Source organism: Dryobates pubescens, chromosome Z (genome assembly GCF_014839835.1).
Source record: "Dryobates pubescens isolate bDryPub1 chromosome Z, bDryPub1.pri, whole genome shotgun sequence".
Lineage (NCBI taxonomy): Eukaryota > Metazoa > Chordata > Aves > Piciformes > Picidae > Dryobates > Dryobates pubescens.
The window spans coordinates 104,919,924-104,939,366 of NC_071657.1; positions in this window are offsets into that span (position 1 = coordinate 104,919,924).

Here is a 19,443-nt window from a genome sequence, read left to right on the forward strand (position 1 = left end):
TTTTGTTATTTGTTAATCACACAAGACGCTATTAAGTAAGCTGACGACTACAGCTCAGAGAATTCACTTACACTATCAACAACACATTCAACCAAACAGTTAAAATTTCAAAATTCAATTCAAAATGCATAAAGTAATGGTAAAAATACATTATCATCATGGCTTGAGAAAGCTTTTATCATTTCAAATTATAATTAATTGTGATGAAGAACATCTGGCTTGATCAAATAATTTTGAATGTATTCAGGGGGTATCATTGTTTAAAACTGGAGCTTAGTGCTAAAAATGCCACAGTTAGGTCATCTAAATGGCTGCCCATCAGGTGGTCATTTGAGAAAATGTCCAAGCATAAAAATAAGTTTAGCAAAAAGGCTGAATGAAATCTAAAGCTTGTAGTCTAAACTCTGATGAATGTATACATTCATTTACAATTCCTGTCATGGACTGAGCTGAACCTGCTGTTGTTATTCATACCATGCCAGTTTCAAAAATGAAGATGCTGACTGGAGCAAAGTATTATGGGGCTTGCAGTTCAGATTGCAACATGGGAGGCTTCCTGTTCTGGTTGCTGTTTCTGGGTTCCAGGTTTTGTGGTGTGGGTCTTTTCTGCTGGGATGATAGTGGGGCAAAGGGGAGTGGGTGAGCTTGGGCTTCTGGCTTTCTTGCTTCTGCTTGCTGCTGCTTTGCCATGTGCTTTTTCTGCAAATAGGCTAAGGTAAATATCCATTTTGTACTAAGTTTTTTTTTTTTTTCTAATTTTGATCCATAAACTCTATTCTTATCTCACACTTTTTTGGGGTCTGAATGAGGAGTTTTTGTGTGTTACTTTTCCCTCAGTTCTGTCTTGGGAAAATAGACAGGTTAACCCACTGGTTCAGTTTGACCTGCTTTATCCTGATTCAAACCATTACAATTCCTCAGCTATACCACAAGCTGTCTTAAAATGAACACTTCCATTTGAGTTTAGTTTTTAAAAACATTATATGCACAAGACAGGCACTGAAACCCTACAGTGGAAAAGTGCACTTTAGATTTTTGTTCATCATCTGATCCATCATTTCAAATACACTCTTAATTCATTGCCTTTGAGAAAGAAAGATTTATTAATAAATGTTTTCTGGTAATTTTCAAATCTAGATACTTTTGCAGAAGTTTTGTACTGAGTATTTAGATCACAGGTTGTTTAGACCTCAGGACAAAAATGATATTGTGAACGTTGCCAAATTTAATGAAGATTATGGATTGAAATGTTTACTTTTCTTTATCTGCATATACCTTACCTTGTGTTTCCATAGGCACATAGCAAAAATAACCTGAACACTGCAAATATTGAGTTTAGCAAATGGAAAGTCTTATCTGAGACAATGGACAATATTTAAATATTAAGAAGTTGTGTGTTATGATAATGGAACAAAGCCAAAAGACTAACAGAGATACTGTTCCCTGCACCTCCCTCTATCACTGTGCCAGGTTAGAAAGTGTCAGTAAAAGGTGTTCACTTTATGATCATAAAGGACAGACAAAAACCACACTCCAACATTATTGCTGCTGAAGTTCTTTCTACTAACAAGTACGTACTATCATTTGCAAGTTCCTAAATTTCAAAGACAAAAATCGTGGCATGTGGTGAGCAAAATAAGGCTGTGCAGAAGTGAAAAGACTGCCAAGACTGGGTTACTGATAGAAGTCATTTATAGTAAGGGTCATCTTTTGTTAAAGCTGGTTTAAGGGTCATCATTTCTTTAAAGCTTTGATCCTACCTTTCAGATATCATATCCCTTCCTGAAGAGAACTGTACCAACTTTGCATCATGCAATTTCACTATTTGTTTGCTTTTTCTCACTGGACCTTTTTCACATCCAAACCTTCATCTTCCCACAAAAGTTTAGGTTTCAAAAGCAATCATTGTTTTTAACACAGCATATAAATTTGTCTCATATGGTACATCATTTGTGTACAAAGCAGGAGGGAAAGTGAGGGACCTTATAAGAGACTAAAAAGACATGACATAGATGTCTGGTTTGGCATGTGAGAACCAGCTAACTCGAGAGATCTGAAGAATTCAGTCATCCAGGAGTCCAGTGTCATTAATCCTCACCTGCTCTCATAGTGCTGGAGGAGTCAAAAATAAGATAACTTTAAATCAGAGATGTCAGTGTAAACATCAGTGATCAGCTCTTCAGGAACAATGTCAGTAATAAACGGAGGAATACAGGTACTATTACTCTAGACCAGAGATATTGTCTGTCTAATTTGATATCATACTGTTATTGGCATTAGGCAAAATGTATTGGACATAAAGTTGTATGCTCTTACTATCATCATGCCAGTCTTACAACATGGATGTCTTGTGAATGTCTTCTGCTTTTCACTGTGGGACTTTTATTTCCTTTTGATATTATGATTTTTTTTTTCTTTAATAAAAAAAAAAAAAAAGAAGACTTTCAAACAATCATTCACATTCAGTGGTTACATCTATAAATAAGCATAAATGTTAAAGGAAAAGCAAGGTATATCATATTCTCCGATTTTAAATCTGTTATTATGCAATAGGAGAAAAGTTATTATCCTGATGCACCTTTGCCAGGCATTGGAAGCCTTAGATTTGTAGCTTCGGGAAAATTACATCCATTGTATTTTTACCCTTCTCATCTACCTTACACATTAAAGATACAAGAGAATCTTTTGTGTTTTTCACCTGGGAATAACTGTCTTTCACTGAAATCACTCACTGCTCGCTGACATCATCCAGGTGTAGAAAGCATGAAGGAGACAGGGCTTTTGCTAGTCTTTTTCAGCAAAGGACAATTTCAGCTTGGGTGAACATTTCATAGGTCTCTCAATACATATATTAGAAGCTTCTTCTGCAAGCTTTTATTTCTAATATATTCATTTAGAGGTAATTGTAAATGCAGAATATCACCTTAATGACAAATCTACTAGTCAAGATATGAACAAAAAACCCTGAGCCTTAAACCTCAAGACTAGTAATAAATTATTTATAGCTTCTATTGAAGCCACACTGCCTCTGATCTGATTCTGTCCCAGGGTAACTTTGTTTCAAAATTGTAATGAGAAAGAGCCCTGAGGTTGGCAGGAGCACAGTAGGGCAGACAGCAGAGGAGAGCTGTGTCAGAGGTGCACTGTACTACACAGCAGGATCTAACCCTAATGCTGCTGCCTTCCATTTAAATTGAAGTGTCATTCAGTGTACTGCCCATCACTGCTTTAAATCTCGTTATAGTGGGCCTTTACTTCTTCTTATCAAGATTTTCTGATTTCACATCTCCCTGTTTCATTTATTTCTTTTTCCCAGTTTTTCATCTTACGACCTGGATCAGAATGTCTTGGGTCTTTTTTCCCTTGTCAACCTATTCTGTTTACAGGCATTGATTGTGGGCAAAGGAAAGTAGACAGAAAGAAGGCGGTTGGACAATAGAAGTTAATGAAACATTTGCTTCTGGGAGGACAGGCAACAACATAAATTTGAGTAACTTTGATAAAAATATATTGGAATGTTTTACATAAAACTAAATATACTTCATGGAGATCTAGGGATTTCAGCTATTCCTTGCCCCCTCCAACTGTATTGCTTATGCATGTCCTGAGCATCATATGATGTGCAGAAATTCACACTGCAGCTTTAATCTCACTTGTATATATATTTATTTTAGTTCTGATTCAGAAATATCTGTGACTAGATCCCAAGACAAATGAAAATTTATATATTGTAGCAATGCTTTTCAATACACACATCTACTTTTTGCTAAGACTGAGTGGAGTAACAGGAGCCATTCTATCTCAGGGGAAATCTCAGTTGGTGACTTGCCGCTGGATTACACCACTTTAACAACAGACTATGATAGACAGTGTATGCCTGCAAATTTATTCCCTTAACATTCTTTTTCTTGATTTTCCCCCCTCTTTTGTTTTTTGTTTCCTTTTATTTTATATGTTGGATATATTTTGGTAGTACTTTCAATAAAGTCATGGCTCCATCTCATGTTATTGTTTCCCACACAAAACACATCAATTTTCCTTGAAATGCTATCCAGTGTTCTTATTGTGAACAAGATTGGTAGAGATACCTTCTAGGAATGCATGTACAGTGCATAGTGCATTCCCTCATTCCAATAAACATGCTTACCATGTATTTTTTTCCACTGTAAATCAGTATATTAAAGAAGCTGTTGTATTTTTTCCCATTTTTCTTGTAAAGCTAAAATAAGAGTTAATGCAGGAAAAGAATGAAATAGCTAGTAGATTTGGAACTGAGATAATTTGCCGTCTCATTGGCCATGTACTTACACTACTCAGGAAGTTTCCACACAAACTGATAACTCCCTTAGAGAAGGAATTTTGACAGTAAAGGTTTCTCAGGTTCAGGAAAGAATTGATAGGACCAGACTGAGAACCATCTCTATACTTGTTTTTTGAATAGTCAAGATGTCAGTGATTATAACATTAATCTGAGACTAATCCTTGTTCTATCAGCTCAGACTAGGATCTAGATGAACCACCTTGTCACTGTTAATCAGATGCGATCCTCTGCTATTAAGAATCATGGTTTCATCCTAACACTGAATAACACTTAAGATGTAAATGAGATAGGCAGTGGGATGGAGTGCACTCTCAACAAATTTGCAGGTGACACCAAGCTGAATGGTGGAACTGACACACTGGAGAGATGAGGTGCCATCCAGAGGAACCTGGACAAGCTCATAAAATGGGTCTGTGTGAACCTCATGTGGTTCAACAAGGCAAAGTGTGAAAGCCTACACTTAGGTCTGGGCAACTTCCAGTATCAAGGCAGGCTGGAGGCTGATGTGATTGACAGCAGCCCTGTGGAGAAGGACTTGAGGATACTGGTTAATGAAAGGCTGGATATGAACAGGCAATGTGCACTCATAGACCAGAAAGTAAAATGTATTATGGGATGGATCAAAAGAATCATGGCAAGTAGGTCAAGGAAGGTGATTTTGTCCCTCTATTCTGCTCCCACCTAGTCTAGTTCTGAAATCCTCAACACAGGAAAGACTTGTTAGATACAATCCAGGGGATGACCAGAAAAATGATCAGAGGGATGCAGCATCTTTCCTATGAGTAAAGACTGAGAACGTTGGAGTTGTTCGGCCTGGAGAAGAGAAGGCTCCAGAGAGAGCTTATTGTGGACTTTCAGTACATAAAGGGGGGGTCTATAAGAAAGAATGGGAGCAATCATAGAATGATGTAGTGGTAGGGGTTGGAAAAGACCTCTGAAGATCATCAAGTCTAACCACCCTAGCAAAGCAGGATCACCTAGGGTAGGTCATACGGGAGTGCATCCAGATGGGTATTGAAAGTCTCTAGAGGAGGAGATTCCACAACCTCTCTGGGCAGCCCTTTCCAGTGCTCAGGCACACTGAACGTAAAGAATTTTTTTTGTGATGTTGAGGTGGAACTTTCTGTGTTCCTGTTTGTATTTGTTGCCCCACATCCTATCACAGGATACCATTGACGGAAGACTATCGCCCTCTTCTTGACACCCACCCTTCAGATATTTGTAAACATTAATAAGATCCCCTATCAGTCTTTTCTTTCCCAGACTAAACAGCCCCAGGTCTCCCAGCCTTTTCTCTTAAGACGCATGTTCCAGTCCCTTAGTCATCCTCGTAGCCCTCTATTGGATGCTCTCTAGTATAACCCTGTTCCTCTTGAACCAGACGCGATATAGCAGATGCAGTCGTACTAGGGCAGAGTAGAGGGGGAGGAGAGCCTCCCTTGACCTGCTGCCCCCACTCTTCTTAATGTACCCATCTTTTTAACAGAGCCTGTTGTGGCAGGGCAAGGGTTAATGGTTTTAAACTAAAAGAGGGTAGATTTAGACTAGAAATAAGGAAGAAATCATTTATGGTGAGGGCAGTGTAACACTGAAGAAGGATCCCCAGATAAGGTGGTAGAGACTCTGTTCCTGGAAACATACAAGGTACCAGTTGGATAGGGCTTTGAGCAATCTGATTTAGTTAAAAATGTCGCTGATCACTGCAGAGGGGTTGAATTAGATGACCTTTAAAGGTCCCTTTGAAATAAAAACATTCTGTATTTTGGTATTTGTTTTTTCCCCAGTATAGTCCAAGTTAGCTGATCACCGTGCCCCCTTTCACAGGTTCAGGCCTGTGAAGATAATACCCTAGAAAGTGTTTCTGAAGTGCAACAGATCTTGCCCTGTAAATATCTACAAGGGTTCCTCAGTTTTGCTTCATTTTTGCCAATTATTGTCAGAAGTATTGATAAAACATGATTTTCTCAGCACTTCATTGGAGTGATTATTACAGAGAGCAATTTTTTAGAACCATCTAAATCTGTCTTGTTAAGCACATAAACAGAAACTTACTAAGTAGCCTATTTTGTCACACATTGTTACACCCTTCTGAGTGGTAATGATTTTTGCCCTTTTTTTTTTTTTCATTACCAAGTCTGATATCCTAAATACCGAACTGGATATATGTAACCTTTGCAGATACAACACCTTGCTCTTTCGTGTTCGCATTTCTGACTTTTTCAAGACATTGATTTTATGTCCTAACACAACGAGGAGCCCTTCTCTGTGTGGCTGGTTGTACCAGAAAATGGTCCAGTGTTTATGCAATGTCTTCTTTGTCCTGGCCTGGAAATATATTTACAGTTACATAATTAAACCAATTTTACTCCTTCATCTCTCCCTCCTTTTACTGTAAACACAAAGAGTAGGATTGTGCATTCTAACTTGAAGTTGTACCTACCACAACAAAGGCAGCAGCATCCTCTAGTCATATATGCTTTGGTGTCTCTGCACATTCTGATGATCATGTGCAGGATTTACAGGGCTGAACATTTAATAGCTGACAGAGTAGATATAAGGTAGCAGATTCAGAGTAGAGGAAAATTAAATACTCAGTTATTTTATTGAAATTTAAGTTCTTCTGAGTTTATTGTTGTAGGCAGGGGTGGAATTTAAAATATGCAATTTCAGAACACTTTTATGGAGTTCTTCACCTGACTACTGAAAGCTGTAATCATCGCAATAAAATCCTGGGATGAGATGCCAGTACAGCATATCTTATGCCAGTGTAATAAGATATGTTTTACAAATAAACTCTGCTAGAATTGAGAAAATGGATCCAATCCTACCTAAAAGCATTTCAGGTATTCACAGCAAGCTCTGCATGTATCCAGCAATTATTTTTTTTATAATGTGTATTTAATAAATATCATATTTTGTGATGGAGTGCAATATTCTATTCATTGGATTTTAATTCTACAGGGTTATATGGGAAGACATTGACTGATTCCTTAAGCAGAAAGAAACTACTTAATAAAATGCAGTTGGTGCTCTTTAGCTAAGTACATCACAAACAATGTTTTCCCTCTAGGCTTCTCTTCAGGATTCTGTGAAATAGCCTATGGAAGTCTCAGAGAGTCAGAAGTTCAATACCTCACAGAAGGTGCTGAGTGAATTGTTGGCGCAGATTTCTTGCCTGTGAGATGGTAGGTGGTAGGACCTTATTTTTTTCTGTCTCTCTCACTGGAAAGAACACAATTTCAGAACTTATTAATCTTATTTTAACACTTCCTTTGAAGGTGATGGATTTGTGGAAGCTGATTTTTAAAGAATTATTTAGATAGAGGCTAGACCCCTTCAGACACAAATAATTCTCACATTTCAGTAAAATCAGCAAAGAGGACATGCATAATTAGATGGGAAATTCAAGACTAATGAGAATGACAAAATCCTTCTGATCCATAAGGCTTGTGTTTGTTTCCTACTATCTTTCTTTATGAAGAGACTTCTTGTTATCACCAATTATCAATGGATATTGCTGTTACTTGAAATCTACATTCTTGACATGACTTAATAAGGTAGGAGAGATGGGTGCAGAGCAAGAATGTGCTTATTTTGTCTTTCTATAGTGTTTGAATGATCTTAACTTTTCCAGAACAGTTACAAAATCATGCAAAGTATGCTGTATACTCCTTGGACTTAGATCAAAGACTTTGAATTTTAGTATGTTAAAATATGCATTGTTTAAATGTACAAGGCTTGTCAGAACAGTTGCCATGACTAAAATTTACAGTGGGAAAACCTGGCTGATATACTTTTCTTCCTTTTTTTCTGGAATGCTGATGAACAGACTGAATGGCAGTTGTCAGACAAATGGAATTATAGAATCACAGAATTATTTTGGTTGGAAAAGACCTCTAAGATCATTGAATCAAACTGTTGACCTAATGCGACCTAGCCATTAAACCATGCCTCAAAGTGCCATATCTATAGTGACTCTACCACCTCCCTTGGCAGTCTATTCCAATGACTGACAACTCTTTCAGTAAACATTTTTTTCCTAAGATCCAATCTAAACCTCTCCTGGCTCAATTTTAGGCCATTTTCTCTTGTTCTGTCACTACTTTTCCTAGGGAGAAGAGATTGACCCCCCTCTCATTACAACCTCCTTTCAGGTAGCTGTAGAGAGCAATGAGGTCTACCCTCAGCATCCCCTCAGCCTCCACTTCTCCAGACTGAACAATAACCTGCATTAACCTATGAGGAAGAAAATTTTCATTTGATTTTCCATTAGCCATAAGACTAGCCTGTCTTTTCTTTCTTTTTTTTTTTTCATTTAACACACATCACATTGATTTTTTTTATAATACCATTTTAAAACATGAATCAGAGCTACAAAGCCACCTGTGTCTCAGGAGATTCTTTTGCTAGTGCAATTTTCTTCATCAGCATAGGTTCTAAGTTCAATTCTTAAATAAACTATACTTGAATAAAGTTAATTGATATTAATGTTATTGCTGCACCACTCTTTGCTGTTTCGATAAGGGGAGCCTGCACAACACAAAAGGAGACTGCATTCAGGAGTGGTGTCAGAGAAGCTGACCTATTGATATTTGAATCTTTCAGGGTTTGCCTATCAATAGTGACATATTTTTTTTTCAATCTTCTCTAACTGTTCTTTCATCCTAAGACTGGTTAAAAAGTAAAAGCAGTGACTTGGGGAGCTCCTTAGCAAACTTTTGAAAAAAACTCTGATTTTTACTTTTTTTTTTTTTTCCTCTTAAAAACTCATTTTTATTTACGAGATTATGATTAAATTTCTCCACAGTTATTGCTGAATGGAAACATTCTAACTTTGAGCAGGATATGTATAATATTGGTAACAGGAAGAACTTGGATCAGTTTTCCTATATGCATTTCCTTAATTAAAGACACCAGTTTTTGCAAGTGAATCCAACTGTGGCTTAGCCCATCAACACATTGTCTCCTTCCTTAAAATATCTTCTTCTCCAGCAATATTCAGGAATTCTGCCAAGACAATAGCACTCATTATCCTATAAACATGAACTATATTTTTGCCTAAAGAAGAAGATATGAAAAGAAAATCAAAGAAAGGGAATATTCTCTTTATATGAATGACAGTGTTGCTGATTATGAAATTCCCAACAGTAATTGTCTGGTTTGCTGACAGCCCAAAGTCTCAATTCAGTTCAGCATAACATTCACTACTCTGAAGTTCTGCTCACTCTTCCAGTGAGCATCTCAGGTAGTCAGAAGCAGTTTTCTGCTGGTGGTGTGTTTCAGTCTGTATGTCCATCATACAAAGTGCATAATATTGCATTGGAGATCCCAAAGGAAATGGATCCATTGGGCAGGTCTAGGAAGCTCTGAGCAAGCTCTTCTGTCTGCTGCAATAGAACCTCTGCTTTCATCCACAGTTCAAATGATTCTACTAGTATGTTTAAGGAGGCTTATTCACTCCAGGTTATATTATTCACAGTATCCATGGCTTTATTAGAATCACACTGATATCCTCCATTTATATATTCAAACCTATTTTCAGGTGAATGAGTAGGCAGTAAAGTCATCTAGATGTGATGTTTGTGCCTTAGAGAGAAACAGGGGTAATTTTTTTTAACTTTTAAAACTAACTTCTTGTCTGGATTTCTTTCACCTGGACCCAAATCTATATTTTCCATTCCTGAGCTAGTCTGTAAAGTTATCTGGTATCAGAAATTTGCTGGCTATGAGCATATTTATAAACTGTGATCAGTCTCTTTCTTACATTTTGCTCAGGCTAAAAATAGACACATTTTTTGCATGGCAATTATTTTTCTTGACAGTTTTGTATTACAGTAATTCAAAGTAAAGTTTTCAAGGAGATAAATATGAGAGCAAGGTCATGTGTTTATCACCTTCATTTTACTAAACATACTAAGCTTTTAAATTATCTAATATTCAGAGTGGAAGGGATGGGAGGTTTCCTAGCTCATGTCATGATTGCAACTATTTTCCTAATTTTTTACAAACTTTTGAAGCATATCTGCAAAACCTAAATATTTACATTGAACATATGTGTTCCAGTACAGATATCTGCAGCACTATTTAAAGAGGGAATGTCTCCATACCAGTTTTATCCAATAAGCTTCTATACGTTGTCATTTACCACATCCAGTTCTTATATCCTTCTTCCTGTCAGTCTGTCTGTTTAGATCATAATTATGAAAAAATAAATAAATTTGAAAGGGCATTTAAAAAATGGGAACATCTTAAGAACTGTAGACTAACTTCCTTGTAAAATGTAATACCAGTGGTCAAACTTTCTAAACAATAGAAGAGAACATTTTAAGATATGGAGATATTTTCCGCATGGAAGTGATTTTTCTATTTTAGAGACAGCACATGTCATGTAAGGTCTCAGAATTTGTGACATCTGCTACTAACACAGCATATGTTGTACTAAGGCTACTTGAGGAGATGTTATATTAGCATCACAATGTTTACTGATTAATAGCAATACATTATGTCTGCTTACTTGTCCTTGCTCACCCTCAGAGGATTTACAATAGTGATTTCCAGTGTGACTCTACTGTAAAACAAGTTACTGGACTAATTGGGCCACACTTAGCTCCTGAAATGCCATACTCTATGAAGTCAGCATTGTGTGGTAGATACTATATGCACGGTCTGCTCAAACCTTGCAAAAGTGTTTATTAATAACAAAATGTGGATAATAGCACATCAGGTTTTACAGAACTTTGCTATCTACCAAAATAGTTTCCATAATTCCTTTTTGACAAAACGCCAACAGATACTGAGCTGCAAGAAGGAAAGTATTCAAGAAAAAAAGGTTTAGCAGTATTATGGGAAGCTTAAGAATAAAAAGGTGGAAAATTGAATGTCTCCACTTTGTCACAGAGCTTGCAGACACCATTGTGCTCATATTCACAGCTAGAGTCCTCTGTTACATGTAACACCCAGACCTTGCTCTCAGTCAGGAAGCAATAGTAATTCCCATAGTAATTCCTCTAGACCACTGCACTTTCCTATTACATCCTTTATATTTAGTCTCTTTTTCAGTTTTCCAGTTCCCCATATTTTCTTTAAGTTTTCTCTTCTGAAATAGTCAAAAGTCATCAAAAAGGGGAACAGAAATAAGATCTTTATATCACAGAATCATCCTGTGTCTGAGATTCACAATCTAGAAGATCTGGCAGTCCCTGTTAAGCCAATCATTCAAGGTTTTTTTCACTAGTTTCCATATCAGACTAGCTCCTTTTCACTAGTTTCTTTAACTGACACAACACTGCAGGTACTTTGTGGTGCACTTGAAAATATGCCAATAAGCTAAAAACAAACAAACAAAAATAACCAGTGAACATAATGAGGAAAAAAAACCACAAACAGACAAACAAAAAAAACCCAACCCAAAAACCCACAACAAAGAAAAGTCAGTCTGAAAAACCAATGAAAACAAAAGGTGATGAGTTAAGAGAGAAAAAGGTAAGGGGTTTAATAAAGAAATGTAGAATAGAGCAATAAAGTGCTGAGAGAAGAGAAAGAAGGTAATGAAAAAGAACTGGAGAGAATGAGGAAAAAAGATAATAGATAAAGAAAATCACAGGGAAGAGTGAAGTGAGAGATTCTGAAGAAAGTAAACAGTTGCATGTCAGAAACTCAGGTGAAAAGAACTGAGCTGAAGTGTTGGGATAAGGAAATCAAAATAAGACATTAAAGACAAAAACTTATGAAAGTGCACTGAGAAAACAAGTAGGCTGGCAGTGAAAAACAATTACTAAAATTACTTCATGTTGTGACCTGAGAAGGTTTGAAATATAAATAACATTGAGAGAGGAAGTCCTAAATTCATATATATCTATCCCCATTACTAAAATACTTCCTGTTATCTAATATGAATGTGCAGCACAGGCAGGAGTATGTGCATCAAACTTCATTGGAGCATGAATAAATTAAAAGCTATTGCAGCCATTGTAATCTTAGTAACACTTCATTTTCTTCAGCTCTTGGGTGAGAGAGCAGAATTACTGTGTATGTTATTTTAGTGGCTACACTAATCTTGCTATGTCAATACATTCCCTTTGTTTAAAGCAGCTTTATGATGAGTGACATATTTATAGTGTTCCTATATTAAGATTTTTATTAAGTGGCACACTAACTTAGCTAGAATAATCCATATCAAATGAATCTCCATTTTTAATGGTTTACTGCATCTGCTCTATTTTCTGACTGCTATTTAATTTAACAGGAGACTGAGATTCTTGAAAGGTTTTGTAAAACTAACATCTTACTGGAGAGATTGTTCCTTGAACCAAACACTTAGAAGAAATTCCATCAAGCTCTGCCCTTCATATCTGTACACTTGAAGCCTAAACACCCATTTGTATATATGATTCCCATTCCTGGATTACAGGTATTTTTCATTTTCTGATTATTCCCTCACTTTTTCAGTTGTGTGTGCATGTGTGTGTTCTAACCATTTCCATGATCTGTGCTGTTCAACAGATCCACTTTCAGAAAAGTCCAATATTAGTGCAGATACTGTTTCTTCACAGGTGCTTTTTTTCCCCCCAGCTGTTGCAGACTTGCATGCGTATTCCACAATGTTCCATCATACTGCAAAGCCAGATATACCACCTATCCATGCTGTTTCAACCAAATGAATATTGTGCTTACTTAGCTGTGACATTGTGTTGGGTTTTTTTAAATAATCTGTCCCTGGTATCCTTAATGTGTGACTTGCTTGAACTGGTTCCTGCATTACAGCAGAAATGCCCTGAGCATTTCTGTGTAGTGAATGGCAGAACTGAACCTGCTGAAGCACAGTCTCACAGACACCTTATTCACCAACTGGCAGTTCTGGTCAATGAAGAGGGACCACCATCCAAACAAATGAAGGCCAGTTATGCCAACAGAACCTCTACATGTGGGAGTACATGCTTATAAAATCACAGGAAAAGTTCATCTGTCTCCTAAACCCGGACAGACAAGCCAAAATCCAAATGAAATGGGTTATATTTCTCACAAAACAGTTGATTGAGGGGGTGCATTTCCATAGCTGCATGACTAACCAGTATGGTGCCAGGCAGTGAGGTATCTACAGCACTGTAGTTTAGATTTCAGTGAGCACTGCAGTTCATTCCAATGTAACAAACTTAGCTGGGATAGAAGCTGGCATTGAGATAATGCAGACTTGAAGCACACTGAGGACTTTTATGGTGCACATGTGCCCATATTTTTCTGAAACAATGCACAAACCCACCTACATCAATTACAGGGTATCTCAATCCACTTTTTGCATAAGGGATGGTTCTTTTATGGATCCCTGAATGAAACCAAGAAGCTGATTTGGAAAAAACATTTGAATTTATTTGGCTTACATATGCAGGAGAAAAAGTTAGAAATATAGAAAAGGATGAAGAAATAAGCAAAGGGTAGTAAAGCAAAAAAGGTAATTACCACCATGGATCTAGCAGATGTTCCAGTGATCCAGTAGCAAAGTCTGAGCTGTTGGAGATTTCCTCTGTGGATCCAGATGAGGTCTCACTGCTTGGTTGGTGAGGAAGCTTCAAACTCTCCCTGTTGCCTCTGGGGTTTTATACCTTTTCCAGTCCCATATGTAGTCATGCTGTCCCATTCAGTTGAACACATTTGGCTGGTGTCAGCTGGTGTCAGCAGGTGGTTTACCTGTGCCAGCTCTGGTCTCATGGTAACACTCCTGAGAGTGGAACTTGTGGCCTTGTCTGGTTATCAGCTGCTATTGTCACAGAGCTTGTGGTACTGGTGTGAAAACACCTTGGGAAACTGCTGTGTCAGTCACCTTTTGAGAGTCCTGTCCATGAGAAGATGCACAAAGACTTGTCTGAGCCAAGTCCCAACATCCACTGTCCGTCATCATGGAGTTTGTAGTCTTGTAGATAAGAAGAGATTCCTCTTGAGACAATAGTGTGAAAGCAAACATGAGGATGTGAGTCCTGTTTACACTGGGATCAAGTGTCAACACAGAGCTTGTGGTCCTCTGGGACAGTGGTGGGAATTTTGGGAAGGTAAACAATGCTGAGGCAATTAGAGGGAGATAAACTTAACTCCTTACACAGGGTTGCCAATATTTCATAACTGTGATGCAATTAAGTAATTTCTGTTTCTCCAGAAAGAGTGTCACCAGTAGTCTTGTCCATCCTGCCTATGGGAGCAGAACTCCAAAGTGAATTATGCCTTGAATTATTCCATGATTTTTCTCTCAGAAAGACATAACTAGTTCAGGAGCCTGAGTCTTATCTAATGTGTATGCAAAGTAGATGAGTAGGAGACTAGGCCTAGGAATGAACCATAAACAGATCATTTTGCAGATTATGGGGGCACCTCAAGAGATGCTCTGACAATACACATGCAGGCAGAAGAAGGTTTAATTAAAGAGCTGGCATTTGCTGAATGGTGGTAGCCTCAGTATCTGGAAAAATGAAAGCACAGTAAGGCTGCTTACAATTAAATTTGTATGCTAGTGTGGTCTGTACTACCATGACCTGCCGCGACACAGAACAATATCTGGGTCAGAATTTTCACCAAAAGTGAGAAAATCCTCAATCACCTCTAGTTTAGACACATCATGCAGACAACTAGAAAATGTATCTGTCATTTCTGGGGCAGCAAGCTCCTGACTAAATATCCACTGCCCAATATAGCTGAAGCAGCATAAGAAGAATTTGCTATAGAATTATGGCAATAATATTTGCACTGATAACAACAAAATCAGTCCTGTCACTTTCCCCTCTCTACAATTATTGTGCTTAAAAGACATCATGGGATACCACCTCTAAATTTCCCTGCAGTTTAAGGTAATGGGGGAAGTTCTTCTTTGATATGTTTAATTTTGATAGCATCATACACCAAAAACTCACTGATCTGTACTCTACATACTTTTGCATTGTATGAGTTGCTCAAACCTCCCTTCAGCTTTTTCCAGTCTCTCCTTTAAAAAATTACTATAAAAAATTTGAAGTAGCTGTCAGGCTAAAAGAACTGCATTCTACAGTATGCGTATGGACATGATCACCATAGAATGGCTGGAGTTTGAAGGGATCTTAAACATCATCTAGTTCCAAACCTCTGGCATGGGCTGGGACACCTCCCACTAGACCACATTGCTCAAAGACTCATTCAGCCTGAACTTAAACACTTCCAGGAATGAGGCATCCACTTCTCTGGGCAGCCTGTTCCACCACCCTTCTGAACTTCTGCCTAATGTCTAATCTACATCTAAAACCATTGCCCCCTGTCCTATCACCTTTAGAATAAGTCGCCTTTAGAATAAATAAATAATTTCCTAGCTTTCCTGTAGGCCCCCTTCAGGTACTAGAAGGCTGCTATAAGGTCTTCCTGGAGCTCTCTCTTCTCCAGGCTGAAGAGCCCCAACTCTCAGCCTGTCTTCACAGGAGAGGTGCTCCAGCCCTCTGATAATCTTTGTGGTCCTATTCTGGATCCACTCATACTGTTGAAACAAGCCATCAAGAGATGTGGATGATGGAGAGGAAGAATGCTCAGCTATGTGTTTTCCAGTATGGTGTTTTTTTGTTGTTTGTTTGTTTGTTTGTTTGTTTTTTCTGTAGGTGTCCTCTTAATTGTAAACTTCTTAAGGCAGAAATAATTTTTGACATCATAGTATATATCATATATCTTTCTCGCAATTAACTACAGAATAACAAAATAATAGATAATTATAGCCAAACTGAAACTGTTAAAATTAGCTACTAAAACATTTGTGGATTAACTACCCTCTGGTTTTCATTATTAATTCACTTCAATGTTAATTTGCAAAAAATCTTTGATTCACCATAGCTCTCTCTATCATTAATGCAAATTAACAAGCTTTTACTATAATGCAGATATTACTATCTTCCCTTGCATAAATGCACATAGTTCTCCAAATAATACACGCTTTTTTCTAACAATCAGATTATGAGGTATAATAGAAATTGAAAACATGAACAAAATACGCAGTTGTTTATATAAAAACTAGGAACACTGAGAATGACAGGGCTCGTTCTTTTCATGTACAATAACAATCAGTCAAATTTCAGTGGAAAGCTGGAGTAAATGTTGTCTTCTAGAAACACTGCATCCATGTGTGTTCACTGAAGATCATTAACAAAACACCAATCTGCTTGTAGACAGGAGAATATATTTATATGCTACATACATTAAGCTGTAGAAATGAAAAATACAAGCTCAGCATATACTACTTTTAATATAGAATAAACAAATTTTCCTCCTTGTTACTCTAGTTCTCTTTTCTTACACATATTTTTTGAACTCATTGATGCTGAAGATGTCTGTGTAGTTACTCAATAACAGCATTTAAAAAAAAAAATTCCAAGAAAAAATTCCACATTCACAATAGAAATGTAAGAAACTTTCAGATGGGAAACGAAAATATTAATAAGCAATTCCTTTTTTTGCTCTTTTATTTTTATGATCACGTCACAGCAATCGGAAGACACACAATTTTCTGTTTGAAAAGTGATATCAAACTTGTCTATTCTATCTTTCATTTATATTTGTCTTAGGATACATTTTCTAGTATTTGAGAGGAAAAACAAGAACTGTTTGAGTTTGAGTTTTTACACTACCGCTCCCACCAAGATTACTTGAAGAGAACTGCAAAACGTATATCTCTTAAGAAATTTTTGTCATCAGATGTCTTCTTGTGCTGTCATATTATCTCACTTTGAAGTTCATGCTCAAGCCCAAATATCCCAATTTAGAATGACTGCTTGTTGCTCCACTGCAGAACAAAGTCATGTGATCCATAGACAAATATGATTTGCAGTTACAGCAGCAGAAGCTGGCTCATGTTCAAATCCAAACTCTATCAACTGTCTGAATGCAACAAGCAGTTGACTGGACTTGCTTATACTCTCTCAGACTTGAAAGTGTCCAGAGAAAGGCAGTGAGGCTGGGGAGAGGTCTCGAGTACAAGCCCTATGAGGAGAGGCTGAGGGAGGTGCGGTTGTTTAGCCTGCAGAAGAGGAGGCTCAGGGGAGACCTTATTGCCCTCTGCAGCATCCTGAAAGGAGGTTGTAGCCAGGTGGGGGTTGGTCTCTTCTCCCAGAAAACCAGCACCAGAACAAGAGGACATAGTCTCAAGCTGTGCCAGGGGAAGTTTAGGCTCAAGTTGAGGAGAAAGTTCTTAGCAGAAAGAGTAATTGGTCATTAGAATGTGCTGCCCAGGGAGGTGGTGGAGTCACCATCCCTGGAGGTGTTCAAAAAAGGATTGGACATGGCACTAGAAGCCATGGTTTAGCTGTCAGGAGGTGCTAGGTATTAGGTAATAGGTTGGACTTGATGATCTCTGAGGTCTTTTCCAAACTGGCTGATTCTATGATTCTATGATTTGATTCTATCATTCTATGAAATTTTGTTGGATAGATAATAACAGTTATAAAGATGTCAAAGAGAGTAAAATCTTTTTGCATTTATAAAATATTCATGTATGTGAATTAGTATATTCCTGCGTTTTAGGAGCACTCATCATTTAAGTCTGAATGTTATGACTTGATCTCATCTGCAGACCTGAGAGCTTTTTTTTCTTTTTCCTGAAACATCTTGGAGGGAAAAAAAAGAGACTATCTTGTGCTAGGAAATAAGAAAATTGTATGAAAATTAAAAACAAACAAACAAACAAACAAACAAAAACCCAAAACAACCAACTAAAACTGTCGATAATCTTTCAGTATATGAACAACTTCCAGAAGTGACTGATTTTTCTTACCTGGAAAACTTACTTATGTTTATATATTTTCTTTCCATTACAATTTTATTTATAAAGTGTTTAATTGTCTTCCTCTTTATAGTTTATTTGTACTTTATGAGGTAAGTACAAAATAAAAATGCCAATAAAAAATAATAAGTGTTAGAGTTTCAAGAACTGCTAAATTGCAGCTCACAAATGAAAGCAAAGAGGCAAAAGGCTTCCACTTTTCTGCAGATTTTTGGTTGTTACTTGTGTGAGTCCTGTAGGGCTCCTCAGTTGATGTCAATCAGCAGCCTACTATCGGTGTATGTGAAGCCGGTTCACAATGTGTTAAATGCACTAGTTTAAGAGTGAACATGTTAGAACTGAATTCCAAATGATTGCAACATCTTTCTTTTTTTTTCTTTCTTTTCATTTCTTATCTGACAATTGGAAAGTTGGAGGCACTGTTTGTGAAAAAGAATAATGTTACACTTATTTTGAGCAGTTGACAGATGTGGCTGCAGGTCTGATATGATTAATATCTCAATAATAGGGCTTCAGTAAGTTAGTCCCAATAGATTTCCAGCCTAGAGAGAGGGCCAAGATATTGCTAATAGTTAAGTGAATTTTGTCAGATAACAAATTCTGTTTTTATCTGTTTTACCAAGGAGCTTTTATAATGCCTTAAGCACAGAAGAATTAAGCAAATCTCTTACATACAAGTTAGTGCCCAGCAACTGGTTATAATGTGAATCCCATTTCTGAGCCAAAGTAGTCTGAGAATACCCATCTTATCATCTTCATATTCATTTCCTTACCAATGCATTGAGACTTCTTCCTTGAGATATCTATTCAGGTATATCCATTTTTTGTCTTTCTTTTCTAGGGCACATACAGAGTTGCTGCCACACACGCCATAGGGAAAAGAAAAATATTAAGTTCAAATGCACAGAAGCTCAGCTCAAAATAGGGCCAAAAAACCCCATCAAAATGTTCTCCTCCTTGTGTTTCCTGTCATGCCCAAAGCCAGAATATTCAAAGTCCCTTTCCTTGCCCTCACTATATTTTAGAACAAGAGGTGTCTTTATACTGACAGAAAACCAAAACTTGTACAAAGGGCTTGGCTATATATTCCTGCTTTCTGTGTTAGCCAGCAAATAGAGAGCAGCCCAACTTTCATAACAGTATCATTCCATAAATCATCCTTATCCAGAGAATGCAGTTCCAGGAACAATTAATTATTGGAAATACTCCTTGCTACTTGTTTTATGGCAGCCTGATGGATAAACGTGTCAGCTAAACCATTAAGTAATTTTCCTGTAGATTCAGAGCTGAGTTCAAGTCTTGCCAAAACAAGACTTGCTGGTGGTGTTGTGCCAAACACCATTAGCAG